The sequence below is a fragment of the Neopsephotus bourkii genome, unplaced genomic scaffold (assembly GCF_033783945.1).
Source record: "Neopsephotus bourkii isolate Nb327-2 ecotype Australia unplaced genomic scaffold, CSIRO-AGI_Nbou_v1 NB_437, whole genome shotgun sequence".
Classification (NCBI taxonomy): Eukaryota; Metazoa; Chordata; class Aves; order Psittaciformes; family Psittacidae; genus Neopsephotus; species Neopsephotus bourkii.
The window spans coordinates 16,418-38,980 of record NW_026900939.1 but is presented as its reverse complement, the minus strand read 5'-3'; the positions used below and the strand labels follow the sequence as shown (position 1 = coordinate 38,980).

At 38.6% G+C, this 22,563-nt stretch overlaps 1 protein-coding gene across 1 annotated transcript in view; it reads right to left on the bottom strand.

The window, feature by feature from the left end:
• Window positions 1–22,563, bottom strand: part of TTC33 (tetratricopeptide repeat domain 33) — a 47,853-nt gene that overhangs the window by 23,888 nt on the left and 1,402 nt on the right. The window lies entirely within an intron of this gene.

Below are 22,563 nucleotides of genomic sequence, written 5' to 3'. Positions count from 1 at the left end.
TACAGGAATGTAGTCTTCCAGCCCTAAAGGTGGCTTCAGATTAACATTAACAAGTCTGTGCAGTGCCACATGTTCTCTGAATCTCTTCCAAAATCCACCTATGTTACAAAAATAGAAGCACCTATATAGTTCCATATTAATTTCACTGCAAAGGCATGAATACAACACACTGCAATTTTAATATAGTAAATTTGTTTTCCCAGAATCTTCATATGGAAACAGCTTTTATCTTCCCCTACTCTCCATTCTTCCTTCTCTTCCCCATTTTTCAGTCCTCTGGCTTGTATTAATGCTTCCAGGTTTTCCAGAGCAGTGACAGGAAGACTTCAAAAGGTTCTGAACCAACTGGGAACAGAAGAAGAGACTGGAAAATCAATGCAACTGCAGTCAAACTCTCATTGTGATTCACGTGTTATTAGTTTGTAAATGACATTGATAAACATGATGTTTGAGTGCTAAGCAAAGGATGTTTCAATAAATTTTAACATTTCCTCAAAGTTTAGCCACCAGCTGTGCATCTGTAATCACGGTTCATTCCCTATGTGCAGGTGTTGACACTTAAAGGAAACATCACTATGTTTTCTACGTAGGTCAGTAGCAACCTTAAGCTTCTTTAGTCATTCAATTAGCAAGAATTACTTTTTGAGTAAGATTTTACAGTTTTGTTCGAGACGTAGCACAAACATAGAACAATAAAAGCTACATGAGTAAAGGAAATCATCAGCTCAGTTAGGCAGTGTCTTGGCCGTGCAGCAAGACACAATGTTGTGAGTGTCCTAAAAAAGCTTAGAAAAAGAGAGTTTTGGAAAATGGACCAAATACAGTAACAACTATAGTAACCATAAAGGAAGGAACACTGTCATTCTGCAAATAGAAAGATAAAAGATGCGTTTCAGAAATCTTTGTTTTCACTTCAACGGCAGGGACATCATTGCTCCAAGTGTCAGTCTGAAGGGGATAAAAACTCCTAGCTAGAACATGGTACCTCTGAAGGGAGCATCAAATATAAGCAAACACTGCCCCAAATCCTGTGGGGGGGTTGCTGCCCATTTGTCAAAAGAATAAAGATGTGCAAAGGAAAAGAGGTTTGTCTGTCCATCCATAGACATGTGCTACACCTGTTCTGTGTATGAACACTGAGTTACTCAACTGTGCTTGTGAGCGTCAGAAAGCATGATCCAAGAGAAGTGACGACACAATGCTGGAATCTCTTCCCAGGACTAAGAACATAACACGAGAGGTGGGGAGAAGATGCTGCAGGTACATCCTGAATCACCTGCTCAAAGAGACCGGCTGCTGACAACCAGTTTACAGTGGAGATATGCGCATGGGTGTGAAATGCTCATCTTTCCAGCACAAGGTATTTCTTTAAGAACGAAGTCTGATAAAACATGAGTGTTCTATGCTTTTAAATACTCAGGAAAAAAAAAGATGTTTCATTGTTGTTTCACGAAAAAGTAAGGACACCATTCTTTTTAAGAGAACTCAGCCCTGATACTTGCTTCAGTAATGCACATTCACGAAGAAAGCCCTTTCTCTAATCAGATTCAAAGGATTTTCTACCTCTTTCTTTTGAAGGAAAAGGTTATATACTATATTTAATATCAAACACCCAACCAAAAAAGGCTGCCTGGGGATGTAAGATACAATCATAAAGTCAATGTTCCAGTAAATGTTTTATGAAAACCATAAACCTTGCCTGAAATAAGAAATGAGTTAGCACAGGGGCAGTGTTGTAAAATAAATAATTAAAAAATTAGATCATTTTACTGTCTCTCAGTATCTCTCTTGGAGCTGAACTATACAGAACCTTTACCATTACAGAGGGAAGAAACAGTTTTGGAAACGAAAACTTCAATATAAATATGTTATATGCTTTGGGTTCAATTAACAAAAATTCAATGAGCATTTGCTATTCCCATTTCTTTTCTCAGCAAATAAATAAGCTCACATACAGCTGAGTGACTAGCAGCAAACAAATTGTATGCATAAACTGAGCTGCAAAAACTGCCATGTCATGGCTGGCAAAAGTGAAGTAACAAATTTTAGCTTAATGCTGTTCTACTGAGGTCTACCTGAACTTCTTCCCAGATGCCTGACATGGAAAGAGAGCACACATGACCAGAGCACATGCTGTGGCGCAGCTGATGCACAGTAACATGCATCTGAATCTTATATCCCTTCAGAAAAAAAGAGATATGAAACCCAGCACTTAAAAAAACTATCAAACTTTTGTCAAAAATAACATCTCAGAAATAAGAACAAGACCCAAAGTCACAGATCCATCCACTGGTGATGCTATAAACCTTCTTCAGAAACCCCCGATATTTATCAAAGTGGAAGTTCATGCCAAGCCAAGTTGGCTGGGGCCTACTAGCTGGAAAGCAGCTTTGCAGATAAAAGATCTGGGGGTCCTGAGGGCCAGTAACTTGACTATGAGCCAGCATGTGCCCTAGCAACAGAGAAGCCAAACAGCATCCTGGGCTGCCTAAGCATCACCAGCAGAGAGGTGATCTACCTCAACTCCGGTGAGACCTCATCTGGAGCACTGGGTCCAGTTCTGGGCTGCACACTATGACAGACACATGAACATACAGAAGTGAGTCCAGCAATGGGCCACAGAGATGATTAAGGGATTTGGAGCACCTGCCATATAAGGAGAGGTTGAGAAAAATAGGGCTATGCAGCCTGGAGAAGGGAAGGCTCCAGGAGGATCTTATCAAAGTGTAAAAATACCCAATTCAGAAGTGGACAGGCAGTAAAAAGGATGGAATCAGGTACTTCTCAGTTGTGCCCAGTGACAGGAAAAGTAGCAACAGGCACAAATTGAAGCATAGGGAAATCCAATTTAAACATATCTCAACTGTTGGAGATACCCAAAACTCAACTGACAACATCCTGAGCAAATCCTAGTTGACCTTGCTTTGAGCAGGAGTTGGAGTAGAAAATCTCTCAGGGCTCCTTAGGATTGTATGATGCTACATCAGCAACCTTAGTCTTACAACCTTTGTGATACATGATTTAAGATGAGATAAGATTACCTCTTGGCTAAATGAATGCAAATATTAAGCAAAATATGATCTTGCAACAAATAGACCCATTAACTTTTAGATGTCAAGGTCTACTATGAAAATTGATCTAATGTAGCAGTAAATAAGTCACAGAATATTAATAGTGGCCATATATTGATTTTATAGAATATCAAATTAAGATTTCCAGCAAAACTAGAAACCTGACTTGTATATACATTGTAACTAAGCAACAAAACTCCAGTAATATAAAGCATTTTTAAATTACTATCATATTTGGAAGTACTGAGTTACTATTTATGTGAGTATAGCGATACAGTATATTTATTTACCCACAGTCATTTCAGTAAAACAGTGCACCTCACTATGAAAAAAAAAAACTATAACTAAAACTTAATTATAAATTTCTTTATTGCAGTGCCAGAAAAATAAATAAATTACTGAGAACTGGGATGACTTCAGTGTACAAGACTTGATGGATCTTGCCAATTTTTATTTAACAGTATACGAAATCTCACAGTTGCCCTAAAGTACTGAAACTGCTCTCTTCAGACATGCTACTGACCATCTGGGAACTATAGAGTCTTGGCACATTTCACTACAGCTTGCTAAACTTTTGAAACAAACATCTCATGCTTACACTCCATTTTTCAAGACCACTTCTGGGAAAACAGGATCTCTTGAACTCTTAAACAAAATCCGTAAAACAAGTTCATATTTCCATAAAAAATTTTTTATTGGAGGCTTTTGATTAAAAAGGAAAAAAAAAGCAAACCCTGTTCATGTTATACAGAAGTCAGTTTTTGAATCTCATATATATATATACAAACACACACATATATATAAAATGCTAAAAAGTATCACTGCAGATCAAACAGGATTTAGAATCTTTTAACTTTTCTAGCTTTTAACAAGCTAGAAGAATTTTAATGTAGTGTACGGTCAAATTCGGACTTTGGTTGAAGACAGAGAAAAAAGAATGCGAGTCAGTAATTATATACAGTACATACCAAGGAAAGCAAAATTAAAAGCAAAGCAGAAACTGTTTACAGGAACAGACTTCCCTTTTTAAACCACAAAAATGATGAAGTCCTGGACCATGGGAGAAAAAATTCAAAAGAATAGGTGAAGAAGGAAGCTAAAAAGAATAAAGGAGAATGAAAGGAACACTCAACATTTTTCAGCCACACATGTAAATATAGACACTTTTTATCATTGCATCTATTAGGCAAATACAGTTTTGAAACCACTTTTGACAAAGAAAAGGTATGAATCCAGTACTGGGGAGAAATGATCTCTTATCTAAGAGAAACAAAAGCCACAAAATCAGGATTCTGGTACTGTCTCAGACAGAAACATCCTCTCTCAGGTGGAACAACATTTAATTTCCTCACATACAATATGAAAAACTAATCACACACTACTACTTCACAGTTATTTTACTGAGACCCAGAAAAGCAATATACTGCAGTAAATTCTAACAACAGATGACAGTGGAGTAATGCAACAGAGTACTAGATAATGATGGGGCGTGAATAGGATAGGATGCTGCCTATACTTGAGTCTCCATAAGGCATCTTTCACAAATACATTTTATACTGAAGTGTGGGCAACAGCCCCACTGCCTTTAACTTATTTTATACCCTTCTTTACAATCTGGTGAATCACTGACTGATTCATAAAGTATCTTAAGTTGGAAGGGACCCATAAGGATCACAATCTGACCCCCTGCTCCTTGCAGGACCAGCTAAAACTAAACCATATGACTAAGAGCATTGTTCAGATGCACCTTCAACTCTTACAGGCTTGGTGCCGTGCTCACCTCCCTGGGCAGCCTGTTCCAGTGACTGACCACCCACCCCATTCAGATACTGCACTTACCTGTAAGGAGACAAGAAAACTTGCAACATAAGTGCAACACATCCAGCTGCCATTTCATTACTTAAGCAGTAAGAACAGACCGCCATAACCTTACAAGCTCTCAAAAGACACATAATTGTACAGTTTCAGTAAAATCAATTCCCTACTTTAATATCTTAAACAAAACCTCAAATATATTATTAATATAAATCGAGTATCAGATACTGCAATAGTCGTTATTTCAAGTATTCAGAGGTAAGTAATGTATTTTTATTGCTGATATTAAATTTTAAGTACAAAGCTTTATTTCCTCAAAATAGTTTCGAAAGTAGTTCCTGTGAAAGCAGCAGGAAGAAAAATGCAGAAGAAAAACTGTTCTGCTGCATTTGAAGCAATTTTGAGTTCATATTCTGGTCTTGAGAATTATTTGTTCAGATAGCCTTTAGAAAAACAGTAGTAGAGCTGTAATTATAGGTACCCATCTGTTTTCTTCTTAGTTGAGTCGGCATTTAATCCTTTATATCTTTTAATTATTTGTCCACAGATGACTGACTGCTCTGTCATTCTTATCTCATGTTATGATCCTCCTGGTTCTCAGAAATCAGCCACAGAAACTCAGTCAAGAACTCAAAAGCTGTAACAGCACCAAAAAAAGTCTCTGAAATTTAGATTCCAGTATTTCTCTACCTTTCCCAAAATCACTTACTGGCAAAATATGATGCTCTAGAGGAGGGTATTAAGGGGGCAAAACATTTTGGGAGAGATGATACACAACAAAGCAAGTGTGCTCACATTCTATTCTAAGCAGTTCCATTTCATCTAGTTGACATGCTTTTGTTATCTGTACTAAATAATGCAATTTCCCTTCATTTTCTTTCCCTCTATTACTTTTGGCCTCTTTACAGTATTTGCTGATGTCAACATCACAGAGTAATAATGACAAATTATATATAAAAGCAGAGAGAAAGAGATAAAGACAGAGGAAACATGTAACCCTCTGTGGCATTTTAAAGAGAGTTAAAGGGCAAATTTAATTCATTTTTCGTGAAAGTACCAGTAAGTTAAATAATAAAGTACTCTATATAAAACACCCATGAAACAATTTGAAAGGATTGATGTAAAACTACTAGAAAGCAGCAATGCAAATACTAGTCAGCAAAAAACATCAAGTCAGCTGAAATAAGTAGCATATTGACGTGTAATAAACAGAAGATTCTACCTACAAGGACATATATGTACATATATACAGATTATTCAATGTCATCATCCAAAACTGATTCCAGGAGGGAAAGTATCAGACGTTTATAAATCCCAAGATGACTAACATGTAAATCATACATAGAAAAGTGGCAAGAAGAGTGGGAACTCTCACTGCCAGCACTGCAGAGGCAGGGAGTGGTAAGCCTCAGTCACATTAAGCAAAAATGTTCTGTAAAGGTACAGATGAGGCAAGTTTGTGCTTCAATTTCTGTGACAGAGCTAGTTAGTCCCTTACAATACTGTTATGTTTCTACAAATAAGCAACTTATAAGGCCCCATCAGGAGTACTGTGTCCCGTTCTGGGCTCCTCAGTACGAGAAAGACAAGGAGAGGGTCCAGCAGAAGGCCACAGGGATGATCAGGGGTCTGGAGCACCTCTCCTGTGAGGAGAGACTGCAGGAACTGGGCCTGGTTGGTCTAGAGAAGAGTAGACTGAGAGGGGATCTCATAAATGTAGATCAATGTGTCAAAGGCGGGTGGGTGCCAGGAGGATGGTGCCAGACTCTCTTCAGTGGTGCCCAGCAACAGGATGAGGAGCAGTGGCCATAAACTAAAACACAGGAAAGCTCACCTCAACGTGAGGAAGAGTTTTACGCTGAGGGTGGCAGAGCACTGGAACAGGCTGCCCAGGGGGGTTGTGAAGTCTCCCTCTCTGGAGCCATTCAAAACCCACCTGAACATGTTGCCATATAACCTGCTCAAGGTTATACATTGGCACGGACTTGGACTAGATGATCTCCAGAGATCCCTCCCAACCCTAATGATTCTGTGAACTTTAAAAGAACCAGTAGATTCAGACTGATAACTTTTGCTGGCAGTGTGATTTTGCATACACACGGTAGTGCCTATCAAAAGAAAGTAACAGCAAGAACTGTTTGAACTATCTCCTTAATATTTCCTATAGCACAGCATGATATGCAAAATAAAACATTAAACATTCAACAGAAGATTAATATTTCACATGGTTTTATCTACATTAATTACTGGATGGGAATACTTAAGCCATTTAGTCCACACTATCCTGTGCTTCTGAAGCCTAACTTACAAAATGAACTCTTCCTCTAATTTTATGACTCAAATCCTACGTTCTACCTAGCAGGGATCATCTACAAAGAGTATTTTGAGTTCTGAAGGATGCCCTTCCCATTAAACTAGCCACAGATTTACAACTCACTTTTAGAAAAGTAACCCGGACAACAGACACTAGTTGTTCACATATTGCACATAGCTGCAATGCATCTGTGAACTGGAAGATCCCCTCTTCTGAGTCAAAAAAATATGGAAGCCATCAAAGACTGATAGCTTCAGTATTGCATCGAGATAAAGGATGAGCGTCTCAATGATAAAAATATGCCCTTTAATGTATATAAATTACTATCTTCGCTCTTTAAACATTAGATTGATCCCACTGATGAAGTATAATTAAGTTGGACTTGTAAAGCCTTCTCTCTCTATAAATTCTTTTCCTAGACTTAACAAAAGCTACCATCAACAAACTAGCAGCATCAGTGTAACTTCTTTAGACTGAGAAATGCACTCAACTTGATGGATTTTTTTTCAGTTTTGCTTGTTATTTAAAATTTCTCTCAATCTCAATTTATTATCAGAATATGATGACTGAAACTAAATAACTTTGTCACTGTCACGATTATTTAAAATATACTAAAAAACTATAATTTACTCAGAAAAAAAAGCTAGGTTAAAGATTTCTCCCATACTTACGCAATGCTCCATGTAATAGCTGTTTATACTAGCAATTTACATATGACTTGCTAAGATTTTATGACAGCAATTTATTCTGGAAATCAATTAGGACATTTTAATCATAGAATGGTTTGAGTTAGAAGGTACGATAAAGCTCACCTAGTTCCAACCCCACTACACAAAGTTGCTCAAAGCCCCATCCAGCCTTTCCTTGAATGATAGCATTCACAATTCTAATTTTAGCATTCATTTCTTCCATTTAGTATGTCGATAAATTTATTTTTCTAGTATGCTTGGAATTCATTCCTCACTTTGAATCCCACAAAAGAAACCAGCTACTAAAATAGTTTCTGAAATTTCGTTCATGCAATTCCACCCTCAACACAGAAGTATTGGAACTCCTCCACATTTTTGAAAGGCAAAGACAAATGTCTTAATGAGTCCTTGTAAGTCATTCTGCACTCTTCCACCTCAGTTTACTTCCTAGCCCCTGCTAGGAGGGCTATAAAAGCTTTTGCTTCTTAAACCAAGTTAACATAACCAGATTATGACATTAGTTTGTTTTAAAACACTAAGCAGCACCCCAGTGTAATTCTCCCTTTGCCTGCATGAACACAAAGAACAGATCTTTACTTAGGCAGTGATGACACTGCTATGTTGTAATGGTTTCACATGATAGCTAAACTTTAACATCTCAAATATATGTTTGGAAGTTGGAGAACTTCACCATCCTTACTTTACTAAACAAGAGTTGTGACAGTCATAAAACTGAATGAATTATAAAAAAACAGGCATCTTTAGCAAATAGCTTCCTACCACCTCCATACTGAGAACTCTACGCATTTTTTCCAATCTGGCAGTGATGGAAAGATGGTCTAGCAGCAGCTGGCTAAACCAGAATTTTCTATACTGGAAAATTTTTATTTCAATCTCAACTTACTATCTTATCACCCAGAATACTTTACACAAATCTTTTCTTTATTAGATCCCTATTTAAGTCCGTCTTGAAGTCTCAAACATTAATCATACTCAGATCAGAAGTGGTCTTTGAAGACTGAAAGTTGAAATACTTCACTGAACTACAGTTCTATTTTAGAACATGCAATACTTCAAATAAACGTCCAGGAAAATAAGTTATGTGTGACAAACACCAAGCAATGTTAACCTTTCGACAAACAAAACAATTTCACTGACAAAGACAATTAAAAACATCTATGTCAATATACAAATTCACTAAGGATGAATTTATGATCATCACAAAAGCCGATTGCCAGGAAAAGGAAAGCTTGTATTAAAGCTTCTAGACAGACTCAACTTCCTACAGAGAACTGTAAGTTGTAGAACTCCTCACAGTAAGTTTATCCTATTTAACAAGTGTCTCCATTTTTAACAGTAAAATAGGAATGTGGAGCCAGCTGAATAAAAACCATTGTTCATTGCCAACATCTCTTACCCAAAGAATTAAGTTTACAACAGAAAAATATCTTAAACTATCATCTGCCCTTTATCTTAACTGTCATTTCTTAATTTTTGCAGAAGACGAAAAGCATAAGCCATGGTCTACTATACTGGACTTCTATTGCAGCTGACAGGTCAAAGATAAAACAAGCAATGTTTTTATAAGATTTGCAATGTAATTTCTAGAGTCAGTGAAACTCCTGAGACTGGTGTGAAAACATGACCAATACACTTGTAAGAATGGGAGCCTGTAAAAATTATCAGCTTGAACTGGCTTCCAAATCAGCAAACTTCCATTCTCCACAAAAACAAAATTTCTCTGATTTTTTTTCAGGGAGTAAGAAAGAAGGAAAGGATGCATTATCTCTGTCACTATATGGTATTAGTATAGCAGGTAGAAAGGTACGGGTTTTTTTGCCTAAAAACTTTGACTTCTGGTATTTAAACACCCTATTAGAAAATTGAGCATGATATAAATATCATGATTCTTGAGACTGGGATGGATTCATGGTCACCCAAATCACTGTACTAAGAAAAATGTATAATGTCTGTCACCTCTTTCATATAGGTCAATTTACCAAAAAACTTGACAGCATATGTTAACAATTTTGACATTGTGACTCTCTCTGCACCTACACCTCCTAAAAAATGTGTACTCCAGTTATCTACTGCTAAAACTAGAGAAAATAACTGCTCTGCATTTAACACATCAGCACAGTCACTTACTATCCAAGTAATTTGTTGACGGCCCACTCACTCAAAGTGAGCAAAGAATTAGATTCATTCTTGAAGGCAACGAATATATAAAAAGTGTAAAAACAGAAATGTCTGGCCTCAGAATTAAAACACATTCACAGACATCTATTTCAAATTTTAAGTGCAGTACAGTAATCACAACACACAGGAAGCAACTAGAAAATACCACCACATGAACAAAAGAACTGCCCTCCACTTCCCTTGCTTTTGGTTACTGTCGTGGGTTGAGCAGTAGCAGTCATTTTTGTCCTTCTTAGTAGCTGGTGCACTGCTGTGTTTTTGACTTTCAGCCTGGGAACAGCGCTGATAGAACCGATGCTTTTAGTTGCTGCCCAGTAACATTTACTCTTACCAAGGACTTTCTGAGACTTATGCTCTGCCAGGGAGGAGGGGAAGCCGGAAGGAAGCAGACAGGACACCTGACCCAAACTAGCCAAAGGGATATTCCATACCACAGCACGTCATGCCCAGTATATAAACTGGGGGCAGTTACCTGGAAGGGTTAGATCACTGCTTGGGTCAGGCTGGGTATCAGTCAGCAGGTGGTGAGCAGTTGTATTCTTTTCCCTTGTTATTTCCCTTATCATTATTACTATTGGCAGTAGCAGCAGTGGTTTGTGTTATACTGTAGTTACTGGACTGTTCTTATCTCAACCCACAGGAGTTACATTCTTTCGGTTCTCCTCCCCATCCCTCGGGGGGAGGGGGGGGTGTAGGAGGGGGGAGGAGGGGAGAGGAAGGGGGGTAGTGAGCAAGCGGCTACATGGTTCTTAGTTACTGGCTGGGCTTAAACCACAACAGCATCCAACACCCATTTTCCTGTCTATTTTAGCAAAAGCATGTGTGAAACTTATCAGAGTCAGCAACCTGAAGGACACTATTTTCCAGCCAGGCTTCTTCTCCAGTCCAGTGACAAATTAGTATTCAAAGGTGGCTCCCCACAGGGTAAAACAAAAAAACAGGGGACTCTGCAAAGAGGTGGAATGAGAGGGCAGGAGAGTTGGATGACATTGACCCTGACTGAAATCCACTTAACCAGTGATGGAACTGCAACCTTTGACTAGATCCTTGACTTGTAAACAACCAAAGCTAGGTAGCATCTATAACAGCCCCTGTTTTCAATTAACTCATCCTTGATACAATTTAACAATTGTCTACAGAATTATTAAATTGTTAACTCCCATGCAAATAAATGAACAGGACAAAGAGCAGTAAGGAAAGTCAAGATCCACAATAAATGATTTTTCCATTAATTTGATGACCACGTTAGTGTACAAGACCCTTACAAGTAATTTTTCTTGTGGTAGTACAATATGTTATGAAGTCATCTCTTAAACAATTAGAAGTCCTGTAATATCAAATATTTCCACAAATTAAAAAAGAAAATGTACCACTTGATCTTCTCCAGCTGCTATTTAGACTAACCCTTCAAAAGACCTGACTGAACAAGACATTGTTCTTAAAGAATTTTTATTCTGAGCCTTTACTGCCAAGCATCCTTTGCAGTTCAACGGTACTCTTTTGATACGCCATATGATGTGGAGGACACTGTGCAGGGAACTAGAAAACAAGCTGACACACGCATAGAAACCAAGATCCTTGGAGCAAAACACATCAACATAGCCTACTTCTTTTGAAAACTCCTGAAATAAATGCTGATGGGCAACTATGATCTCTTAAATTCAGTACATGTTAATTTTAGAAGATATGGACAACAGGTACACAACAGGTTCGGTGAGGATCATGCAAGGTGAACTGAATTACTCTTTCAAAATTGAACTCCACGCATCATAAAGACAATTAAAACAAAGCGGGGGGGGGGGGGGTGCAACAGTAACAAGGGGGTTTTTCGCCCGCAACAGTAACTAGGGGGTTTTTAAGAGCAACTGGGATTAAATAAGGACACAACTTTATTTTTTCCCCTGCAGCTTCCCCTATGAAAAAAATAATATTACCAAACAAACAACAAAACAAAAAGAAACTCCCACAAAACAAAACAAAAAAAAAATAACAACACCAAACAAAAACCTAAATACAAAAGTTTTTTTATTCAAGTAAAAGCAACTAGGTGTACTTAACAGTAGAAGTTACAGGAAAAATCTCCTAGCTCAAGTCAGAAACATATTCATTAACTTGCTAGACTTTTTTTTTTTTTTTTGCATTGTTTATATGAATCTGTTAGCCACCATCTACAAATACAGACCTGCTAGCAGAAACTGGTTTCTACAGGCTAGCAACAGTGCTGGTTTTGTTGCCACTTTGTCTAGCATTTCAAAAGATGGCTCCTGTGGCAGCCAGTTTACAGCAGTAACATGCAGCAAGACAAAAGGACTGAAGATAGTTTAAGAGATCAGTTCTGAAAACAGACAGGCCAGCTGTAAGAGAAACTTGTGATAGAGCACTTCATCTCAACTGAACACTTAGAGGAAATGAAATTGCACCAGGTGCACTTTGGTGTATATCCTTATTATCCCCCATACGCAGTAAAAGGTTTTAAGTTATGCTGAGGAAAAATATCGCCAAGGCTGCATGGCATACACACATGAGTCAAAGAAAACTACAGAATGTCTAAAAGAACAAAGCAGAAAAGGTAGTTAATTCTCTACTTGTGTATAATGTATAAGGCTAAACATACGCCAGCACATGTGCTTTCACCTGCTTTCATCTATTTTTTTAATTTTTCAAGCACTGCCATGATGAGCTATTAAAAATTAAATGTAAAATATTGGTGTAAAAAAGATTAAAAATTGGATATGGTTATTTACAGTCCATTACATGTTGAAGTTCCTGATAGGACCTTAAATAGTACTACAGAGTTACTCTGGGATTAGATGCAAGTATTTCATTTGGTCATAAACAAAAGCCATCCATTTGGTCATAAACAGAAGCATCACATGCTGGTAGCAATGTAGAAATTTAGAAACTATCAATTCCTGTCCTACTGATTACTGAGAAGTACATACAGATCTTTTTTATGAAATGTAAAAATTAGAGGCAAGCATCCATTATTTTTGAGTAACTTCACATGCATTAGGGGAATAGAAGAACATAATTGTCAGGTCTGACTCCTCAATTTGGAGATATTATTATATACATACAAATTAAAATACACAGATGAAACTTTTACTTAAGAATGAATTCTTTCTTATGCTTCAATTCCAGCAACATGCATATTTAAATAAGAGCTTTTAAGTAAACAGACACGTGTTCAAAGAGTTTATTTAAAAAACATTACATAGCACACATCCAATGAATACAAGAGCTCTTCACTTATAGTCTTGCAGATTATATTTCATGCACAGAAGGACTAGACTGTATACTTAAATCGAAAGACAGATAACAAATTATCCTTCATCTCCAACAGGTATCAGCAGACAAACCCAATTCATGCACGCAAGTTTAGGCATCTAACCTGAAGCATTCACACTAAGACCAGTCACCTTGCAGCCTCACGGGCTGTATCTGCACTAGCAGATGCACTAGTCCAGGAACGTTCCCAGACTTGGGCACCTCAGCAGTGTTACTCTCGATCTTACAGAGTAGTCCTTGGCATGGCCATGGCCAGCCAGCACTCTCCCACAGCCATCCTGTTCAGGAAGGCAAAATCAGTACAAATGGTCCTGTACATGAGTAATGTATCTACAATGTTGACAGCAAGCAACAGGAATCTCCAATTCCCAATTTAAGCTCTCAAGTGATCTGAATTATGCCAATACCTCTGTCTCCTTACATTGTGAAGAGACCTTGAACAAATAAAGATTTATATCTTGGTTGACTAAGTGCCAGTCACGATATATAAGCATCAATTATGTTTTCTATGTAAGGAAAATACAAATATCTGTACATAAAAAATGCTTCCAGTCTATGTCCAGTTGTTTGACAAATATTCATTCTATTTACAAATACATACCTACAAAAACACGCATACATTCAAATGCATATTGACAGTACCTTACAATTCAATATCTTTAGGTAACAATAATTCTAGAAAAATTATGCTCTAAAACTCATTCAAACTGTCTACAGTTCAAATAATCTACAATTATTCTTGCACAAACACTCAGAAAAATCCTCACTAAATTAGCTACAATTTCTAAACTGAACTCCTGCTTTCCCAAATAATAACCAATTATTGGAAAATAGTGTTTGACAGAACAAAAAGGAAATTAGCTACATTAAACAGCAATTTACAATAAAGGAACTACTTAAACATTCTGCAAAGAACTTCCTCCTTAAGGAGATAGGACAAATAGATGTATCACAGGGAAGCAACAACTCTATCAGTAAGTGAGGAAAAATGGTATGGCTAGCAATAAAAATTAACTTAGACAAAAAATTAATGTATTACTTTACATGGCAATTTATGGGAGGGTGTTAAACACTGTGAAACACTCCCTGAACTTATTTTTAAATTCAGTGGAAAGGTTATGAGGCCTGCAAAACAAGCGATAAGTTCTGACTAATAAGAGAGAAACTGCAACATGTGCTTTTCCCCAAAAAAAAGAGGTAAGTCCATATTTGTTCAGTCTTTTCTGTTTCAGGTCATGTGTTCTGCACTCAAGAGTTAGAGTTTATAGACCCTCAGCCTCATTTTAGTGAGCAGATCAAGTACAAAGTATTGTCAAGGAAGCTAACAGCAAAGAAGTTGTTTATATACATATACATATACATATACATATACATATACATATACATATACATATACATAACAGACAGTAATGCTAAAAACTGAAAAACATTTAAAAGTGGTCAGGTATTTTGACTAGAAGTCATAAACACTGCAATCAAGCCCCTGTTTGTACTATGTAATTCTACTCATATTGAAGTAAAAAATACGTAATAAAACAGGTAAGCCTACTTATTTTCTCAGCATTCTTGCATGATTTACCTTAGAAAACACTCAACCTAATCAAAGATAATAATTATTGATATTAAAAATTTTCATTTTATTTGGAAGAGTGGTATTGGTCACTCACTCTGAAAAAGGTAAGCACTATACAGAACAGCTAATTATACCTTGCATGCAAATTACATCTAAGACTGATACCCAACAGGTATTTTCAGACTACAAATGACAGCAGGAGTGAGCACTTACTACATCCTTCCAGTTTCATTATAAGCTTTTTCCAGGAATTTCACGACACTTCATTACAAAATCTAAGGCTTTGAGATCACTCCTCCATAGAATCAGTATTTCTGATGCAATATACCAGCAGCCTAACAGAATTTTAGACTTTATTCTAGGAGGCAGAAATAAAAGCTTAAGTTTGTAGACTTCCAGATTATCTACTACTTCAATCCTTTTCATTTTCTAATTTTTAAAATGCATCTTTGCTTTAAATGAGGTCAGTTAGCAAACAGAGATGGTAAAAAGACAGAGCAAAGACTGCCCACCTTTTTGCATCTTTCTCTGTACCCGAAGCATTCCACCGAAGACATATATGGACTAAGTGAAACAAATAAACAGAAGTTTCCCACCCACCAAGAAAGGCTCCACACCAATGACCTACACAAACAAATTCAAAGTCTGAGGAACTACCTTCTGGATTTTAAATATGTCTGTAATTTTAATGGGATTAAATCCAGACCAACCAAGATTGGAATGAACCTCTACAGATCATCTAGTCCAAACACCCTGCTCAAAGCAGGGTCAGCTGAAGCAGGTTGCCCAGGTTATTACTGTCCAGTTGAGTTCTGAGTGTCAAGGATGGAAAGTCCCCATCGTTCTCTGGTCAATCTGTCATTCATCAGGGTGATTTCCCCTTTGCTAATTGATGTCAGCTACTCCCAATAACCTTCTTGTACTTCCTGTGTTTCAAAATGGTTTCAGAATTATTTGCTCCATCACCTTTCCAGGGACAGAGTAGAAGTTGATGAGCCTGTAAGTCACTGAATCCTCCTTCTTATCCTTCATGAAGAAGTGATGTTTGCTTTCTAGCAGCCCTTAGAAACCGCTCCCAGTTGTCATGACCTTCCAAATGCAGTAAAGAGTTTGTAAGTTCAACCATATCCCACAGATGCACCCCATCAGGTCCCCTGAACTTGTACATGTCAGGTTTATCTAAGTATTTCATAGCCTGACACTCTTCTGCCAAGGGTAGGTCTTCCTTGCTCCAGGCTTTCCCTCTTGTCTCATGGGACTGGAGTTCCTGAAGGCAAGTCTTACCAGTAAAGACTGAGGCAAAGAAGACACTGAGTACCTCGGCCTGTTCAGCATCCTTTGTCACTAGATTCTTTAGCCCATTCAGCAGAGAATTCCTATTTTCCCCAGTCTCCCTTTTGCTGCAGATACAAACACATGTAGAGTCATTTCTTCTTGCCCTTCACATTATTCACCAGATTCAATTCCAGGCAGGCTTTGGCTTTCTTAAACCCATTCCTTCATGGTCAAACAGGGCTCTATGCTCTTCCTGGACCACATAACCCTGCTCCCACCTATCCATTTCATGTTTGGATTTTGTCAGGAGAGGCCTGTACATCTACACAGGACTACTATCACCTTTTCTTGATTTCCTCCTCATCAGGATGAGCCACTCTCAAGCTTGGAGGAGATACCTTGGGAAAAACAAAAATGCCACCAGCTTTTCTGAGTCCCTAATTCTTCCCTACCACACCATGCTTCTCCTGGGCTATTCAAATGAGCCTATTAAACTGCTGAAATATTCCTGCCACAGACAGCTGCTGGATCTTCTGGGAAACCTCTTTATTAACACTATACTATGCAAGTAACATCAGTTTAATTGACTGAAAATTGAAAGGCGATTTCAACACAATGACCTTTGCCCTTTGTCATGTTAGTTGCATAAGTATAAATTATGAAGATAATTTGGAAGCAAATTACCAACTTTATTATTTTAGCACTTTCATAACTCATTATTAATATAGTGTTTATCATAATCTAAACCTGAAAGACATGAGTAAATTCAACAAACACAAATGTTATAAGAGCATGACAGGCTTTTCAACTTCATTTAAATAGGCATTATTCTCCTGTTCTATTGCTAAAAAATATTATTTTTTTTATAAACTAGCTTTCCACTACACTAAGCACACTTTTTAAAGGAATGTGCCTTATTATTTGATGAAAACACATTATAATGTTGAGTAAGAAAGAAAAACTCAATTACAGCTCATATTGCTAAGGAATCATATGCTACACAGGGTGAAGTGATGCTGGTATTAGCATCAAGAGAAAAAAAGCCTCAATTGCTAAAATGTGGAAGAAATGGCACTTTACAGAAGTTTAATTTTTTTTCCATAGATTCTAAAATTAAATTATTCTTACTAATTCCTCTAGAAAAGTAGAGTTTCATTAAAATTGACCTATTATCTGGCATGCTCATAGCACTTTGACATGTTCTTATTTAATCTCCTGCTTCAAAAGCTTAATGAAAGAGTAAAACCCTACTAATTTACACATCAAATGACAAAGTGACTGCAACTATTTATTTTAACATAGGTGAATCCCTATAAGCTCAGACAAAATGTATGAGTGTTCCAGCTGAAAATATGATCTTCCCAAATCAATACTAGCTTTAGAGATGGAGATACTTTTACTGAAATATGGAACAAAAATAAATAGCATCAGAAGTGAGAACTGTATTAACCTTTATTTAGCAAAATAGAAAAAAAAAATAAATGCAAAAGAAGGATTTAAACCTGATAGTGTCTACTTGCAACAGAAAAATAAGTATTTATATGAGCATTTTTTTCTCATCTTCAGGGTATATTGAGAAGAATTCTATCTCCACCTACTGGACCAGCTAAGAAAATGTCTGTAGTTTGGAAACAGCACAGGGGGATTGCAAAGCCATTTTAATGCATATGCATTATATTGAAGATGGCAGTCTGAGAAAAGGCTTTTTTGTCGTTGCTATTAGCTCTCTACATGTTGTATGTTTCAGGACATTATATTTCACTGTTGAATCTCATCTAAACCCATTCCACAGCCAAAGATGACCTACCTACCAGTCAAAATAGAAAGTAATTGCAAACTGCTGTATTCAAAATATTGAGGCTGAGCACATCAGATTTTATCCTTTAGAATTATGCTGGATTTAAAACAGTGTAGGACTATCAACCTGGATTATGCTTGTTGTTTTTTAGGTTATTTTCTTTTGGTTGTTTGGTTTTGTTGTTCCTTACTGGGTTTTGTTTGGGTTTATGTTGGGTTTGTTTTGATTTTCTTCTCATGTTTTGTTTTTATTTCCAGTGTATTTAGACATCCATACTGGTATCACAAGCTGGATAACCTGTCAGCATTAGAAGTTTCATGTAAGTGAAACCAATTTCTCCTCTGAAATATTCTTTGTTCATTCCACCAGCAGGTAACAGTCTGTTTACCAAAAGACAGTACATGTGTATGACAGGATTTGGAGAAGGCTGAGGTTCTGAATGACTTCTTTACCTCGGTCTTCACTGGCAAAGGCTCTGACCGCACCACCCAAGTCTTGGAAGGCAGACACAGGGACTGTGAGAATGAAGACCTTGGGCCCACTGGAGGAGAGGAATTGGTTCGAGACCAGCTTAAAAATTTGAACATGCACAAGTCCATGGGTCCTGATGAAATCCATCCACGGGTCCTGAAGAAGCTGGCAAATGAAGTTGCTAAGCCACTGCCCATCATATTTGAAAAATCATGGCAGTCAGGTGAAGTTCCCGACAACTGGAAAAAGGGAAATATAACCCCCATTTTCAAGAAGGGGAAAATGGATGACCCGGGCAATTACAGACCAGTCAGTCTCACCTCTGGGCCTGGCAAAATCTTTGAGCAGATTCTCCTGGAAGGCATGCTAAGGCACATGTAAAAGAAACAAGGTGCTTGGTGACAGCCAGCATGGCTTCACTAAGGGGAAATCCTGCCTGACCAATTTGGTGGCCTTTTATGATGGGGCTACAGAACTGAGGGACAGGGGTAGAGCTGTTGATGTCATCTACCTGGATTTGTGTAAAGCGTTCGACACTGTCCCATACGACATCCTTGTCTCTAAATTGGAAATACATCAATTTGATGAATGAACCACTTGGTGGATAGAGAACTGGCTGGATGGCCGCACACAAAGAGTTGTGGTCAATGGCTCAATGTCCAGCTGGAGACCTGTAACGAGTGGTGTCCCTCAGGGATTCGGTGTTGGGACCGGTCTTCTTTAACATCTTTGTCGCTGACATGGACAGTGGGATTGAGGGCACCCTCCGCAAGTCTGACGATGACACCAAGCTGTGTGGTTCAGTTGATACGCTGGAGGGAAGGAATGCCATCCAGAGAGACCTTGACACGCTTGTGAGGTGGGCTGATGCCAACCTCATGAAGTTTAACCGTGCCAAGTTCAAGGTCCTACACCTGGGTCGGAGCAATCCCAGACACAGCTACAGGCTGGGCAGAGAAGAGATTCAGAGCAGCCCTGCGGAGAAGGACTTGGGGGTGCTGGTCGATGAGAAAATGAACATAAGCTGGCAGTGTGAGCTTGCAGCCCAGAAAGCCAACCGTATCCTGACTGCATCAAAAGGAGCGTGACCAGCAGGTCAAAGGAGGTGATCCTGCCCCTTTATTCTCCTCTCGTGAGACCTCACTTGGAGTATCGTATGCAGTTCTGGTGTCCTCAACATAAAAAGGACATGAATCTGTTGGAACAAGTCCAGAGGAGGGCCACGAGGATAATCAGGGGACTGGAGCACCTCCCATATGAAGATCGGCTGAGAAAGTTGGGACTATTCAGCCTGGAGAAGAGAAGGCTGCGTGGAGACCTCATAGCAGCCTTCCAGTATCTGAAGGGGTCCTATAGGGATGCTGGGAATGGACTCTTCATTAGAGACTGTAGTGATAGGACAGGGGGTAATGGGTTAAAACTTAAACAGGGGAAGTTTAGATTGGATATAAGGAGGAAGTTCTTTCCTGTTAGGATGGTGAGGTACTGGAATGGGGAGGCTGTGAATGCTCCATCCCTGGCAGTGCTCAAGGGCAGGTTGGACGAGGCCTTGGGTGATATGGTTTAGAGTGAGGTGTCCCTGCCCATGGCAGGGGGTGGGAACTTGATGATCTTAAGGTCTTTTCCAACCCTAACTATTCTATGATTCTGTGTTTGTACATGTTTGTTTTAATGCTTCTTCCCTGATATCCCACAAGCATACAGTGTGATACTTCTTCCAAGTATCTGCCTTTTCTTTCTGTTCTGACAGCAAAATCACTCATTCAAACATCATCTTCAAAACTGCCTATTGATCAAGGTCTGAAACTGTTCACTACCATTTTTCTTCTGTGTGTGCCTCAGTCTCAGCTTAACAAGTTCACACACCCACATTACAGCAGGTAGAAATAATCCTCAAGCAGCTACTATAAAAGCTGAAAACTCTGCCACCTCCAGTATAATTCACCCATGCCACTTCCAAGTTTGCCAGCAAGCAAAGAAAGCAAGCTGTACAAGTTCTGATCCCTGAGAAGCCCATTTACTACTCCTTTCCCCAGGAAGCAGAGAGATTCACTTCACAAGCACATGTCCAGAGCTCATTCATCTACAGAAACTGACTTGCTGCATACACGGACACTAACAAATCCTTGATGGGGATGTAGCAGCATCGCTGCCTTCTCTTATCAGAACTTTCCACCAGAGAGAATAAATATTCTTTCCAGTCTGCTTCCTCAAGTTTCCTGTAATGGTATGTCAACTATTCCACCTGTAACAAGTAATAAAAGCCTCATACTGCGAGTTTAGTCTCTAATCTATGTGAAATCTCTTTTTTCAGAGAAAAATCTGCCTGAAAGGTATGTACTCTGACAGCACCATACCACCATAATTGCTTAGACTGTACAGAGTGTGCTAGAGTAATTGATGGAAAATATAATTTCAAGTTAGAACTTCTGTTAAAGCTCAGATATAAGAATGTTAATACATGGAGCTTATGTCTTACAAACCTCTCAGAAGCTGCATTTTAATTTCTTGTTACTTGTTCCTCAAACCTGTTACAAGCCATTCAGTGTTTCTCAGTAGCTCTTACAAGCATTTCTGAGCAAATGTAGTTCTCACTAAATTCACAAAAAAAATACTTATGCTTCTACATATGGATGGGTTAAGCCTTTGTACTGTCTTCCAATTGACAGGTAAAAGAAAACTCAAAAGATCACTTAAGATATGTAAAATCATCAAATATTACTTCTGTTCAAAATAAATATGCAGCAGCCTGTATCTCCCTTCCCTAAGCCATAGACAAAAGATTATTTGCTGCTGTTCGATTTATTACACTTTACATAATACACAAAAATAATCAAAAAAAACCACAAAAATCCACAAAGACAAGATACCCAAGAGCCAAAGCAAACATGACGAAGGCAAAGGTAGAACAGAAGGTAAGCCAGAAATAAAAATCTATCTGTTTAATATGGGTAAATACAGTAAATATTAGTGATTACCAGCTGTAGAAGGAAAACATTTAGAAGTTCTTCCTTATTGCTCAAGCTCTATATTCTGAAAGCGCTATGTAACAACCTCTATATCCTGAAAATGACAGAACAGACCTACCTTTACAGAGACCATTAAATAATTTGTTTCCAGTGTTAAAGATGCTAATTGACTCAATGTGTGTATTCTGTGCTTTCAGCTACTAATAGTAAGGCAACCAGCCTGGGAGACTTGGGTGGCCTGGACTTTGGGGTGATGGTTGATGAGAAGCTCAGCATGACCTGCAGTGTGCCCTTGCAGCCCAGAAAGCCAATCGTATACTGGGCTGCACAAAAGGAGCATGACCAGCAGGCTGAGGGAGGCAATTCTCCTCTGCTCGGCCCTCACGAGACCCCACCTGCAGTACTGCATCCAGCTCTAGGGTCCCAAGAAAAGAGGGACATGGAGATGTTGAAGCAAATCCAGAGGAGGCCATGAAGACGCCCAGAGGGCTGGAGCAACTCTCCTAAGGAGACAGGTTGAGAGAGCTGGGCTTGTTCAGCCTGGAGAAAAAAAGGGGCTCTGGGGAGATTTTTAAGTGTCTTCCAGTACCTAAAGGGCCTGACGAGAAATCTGGAGAGGGACTTTTTATGAGGAGAGGTAGTGACAGGACAAGGGAGAATGGCTTTAAACTGAAAGAGAATAGGTTTAGATCAGATGTTATTAAAAGATTCTTCACTATGAGGGTGGTGAGACACAGGCACAGGTTCCCCAAAGGCGCTGTGGCTGCCCTATCCCTGGCAGTGTTCAAGGCCAGGCTAGGTGGGGCTTGGTCCACTAGTCCATCTTCCACTGGTCTAGTGGAAGCTGCCCTTGCCCACGGCAACAGGTTTGGAACTAGATGTTCCTTAAGGTCCCTTCCAACCCAAACCATTCTAGGATTTTATCGTTATTCAGCTACTTTGTTAAAAGTATTAATACAATGGCTGCATGCTTAAAGCTGATTTAAAGATAAAGTCAACTTTAAAAGGCTTCACAATTTCATTTAGGAATTACGTAACACAGGAACTCAAAAGGACCTACAGAAGTGTGTCACTGCCCCCCTGCACAGTGTCACCATTCAA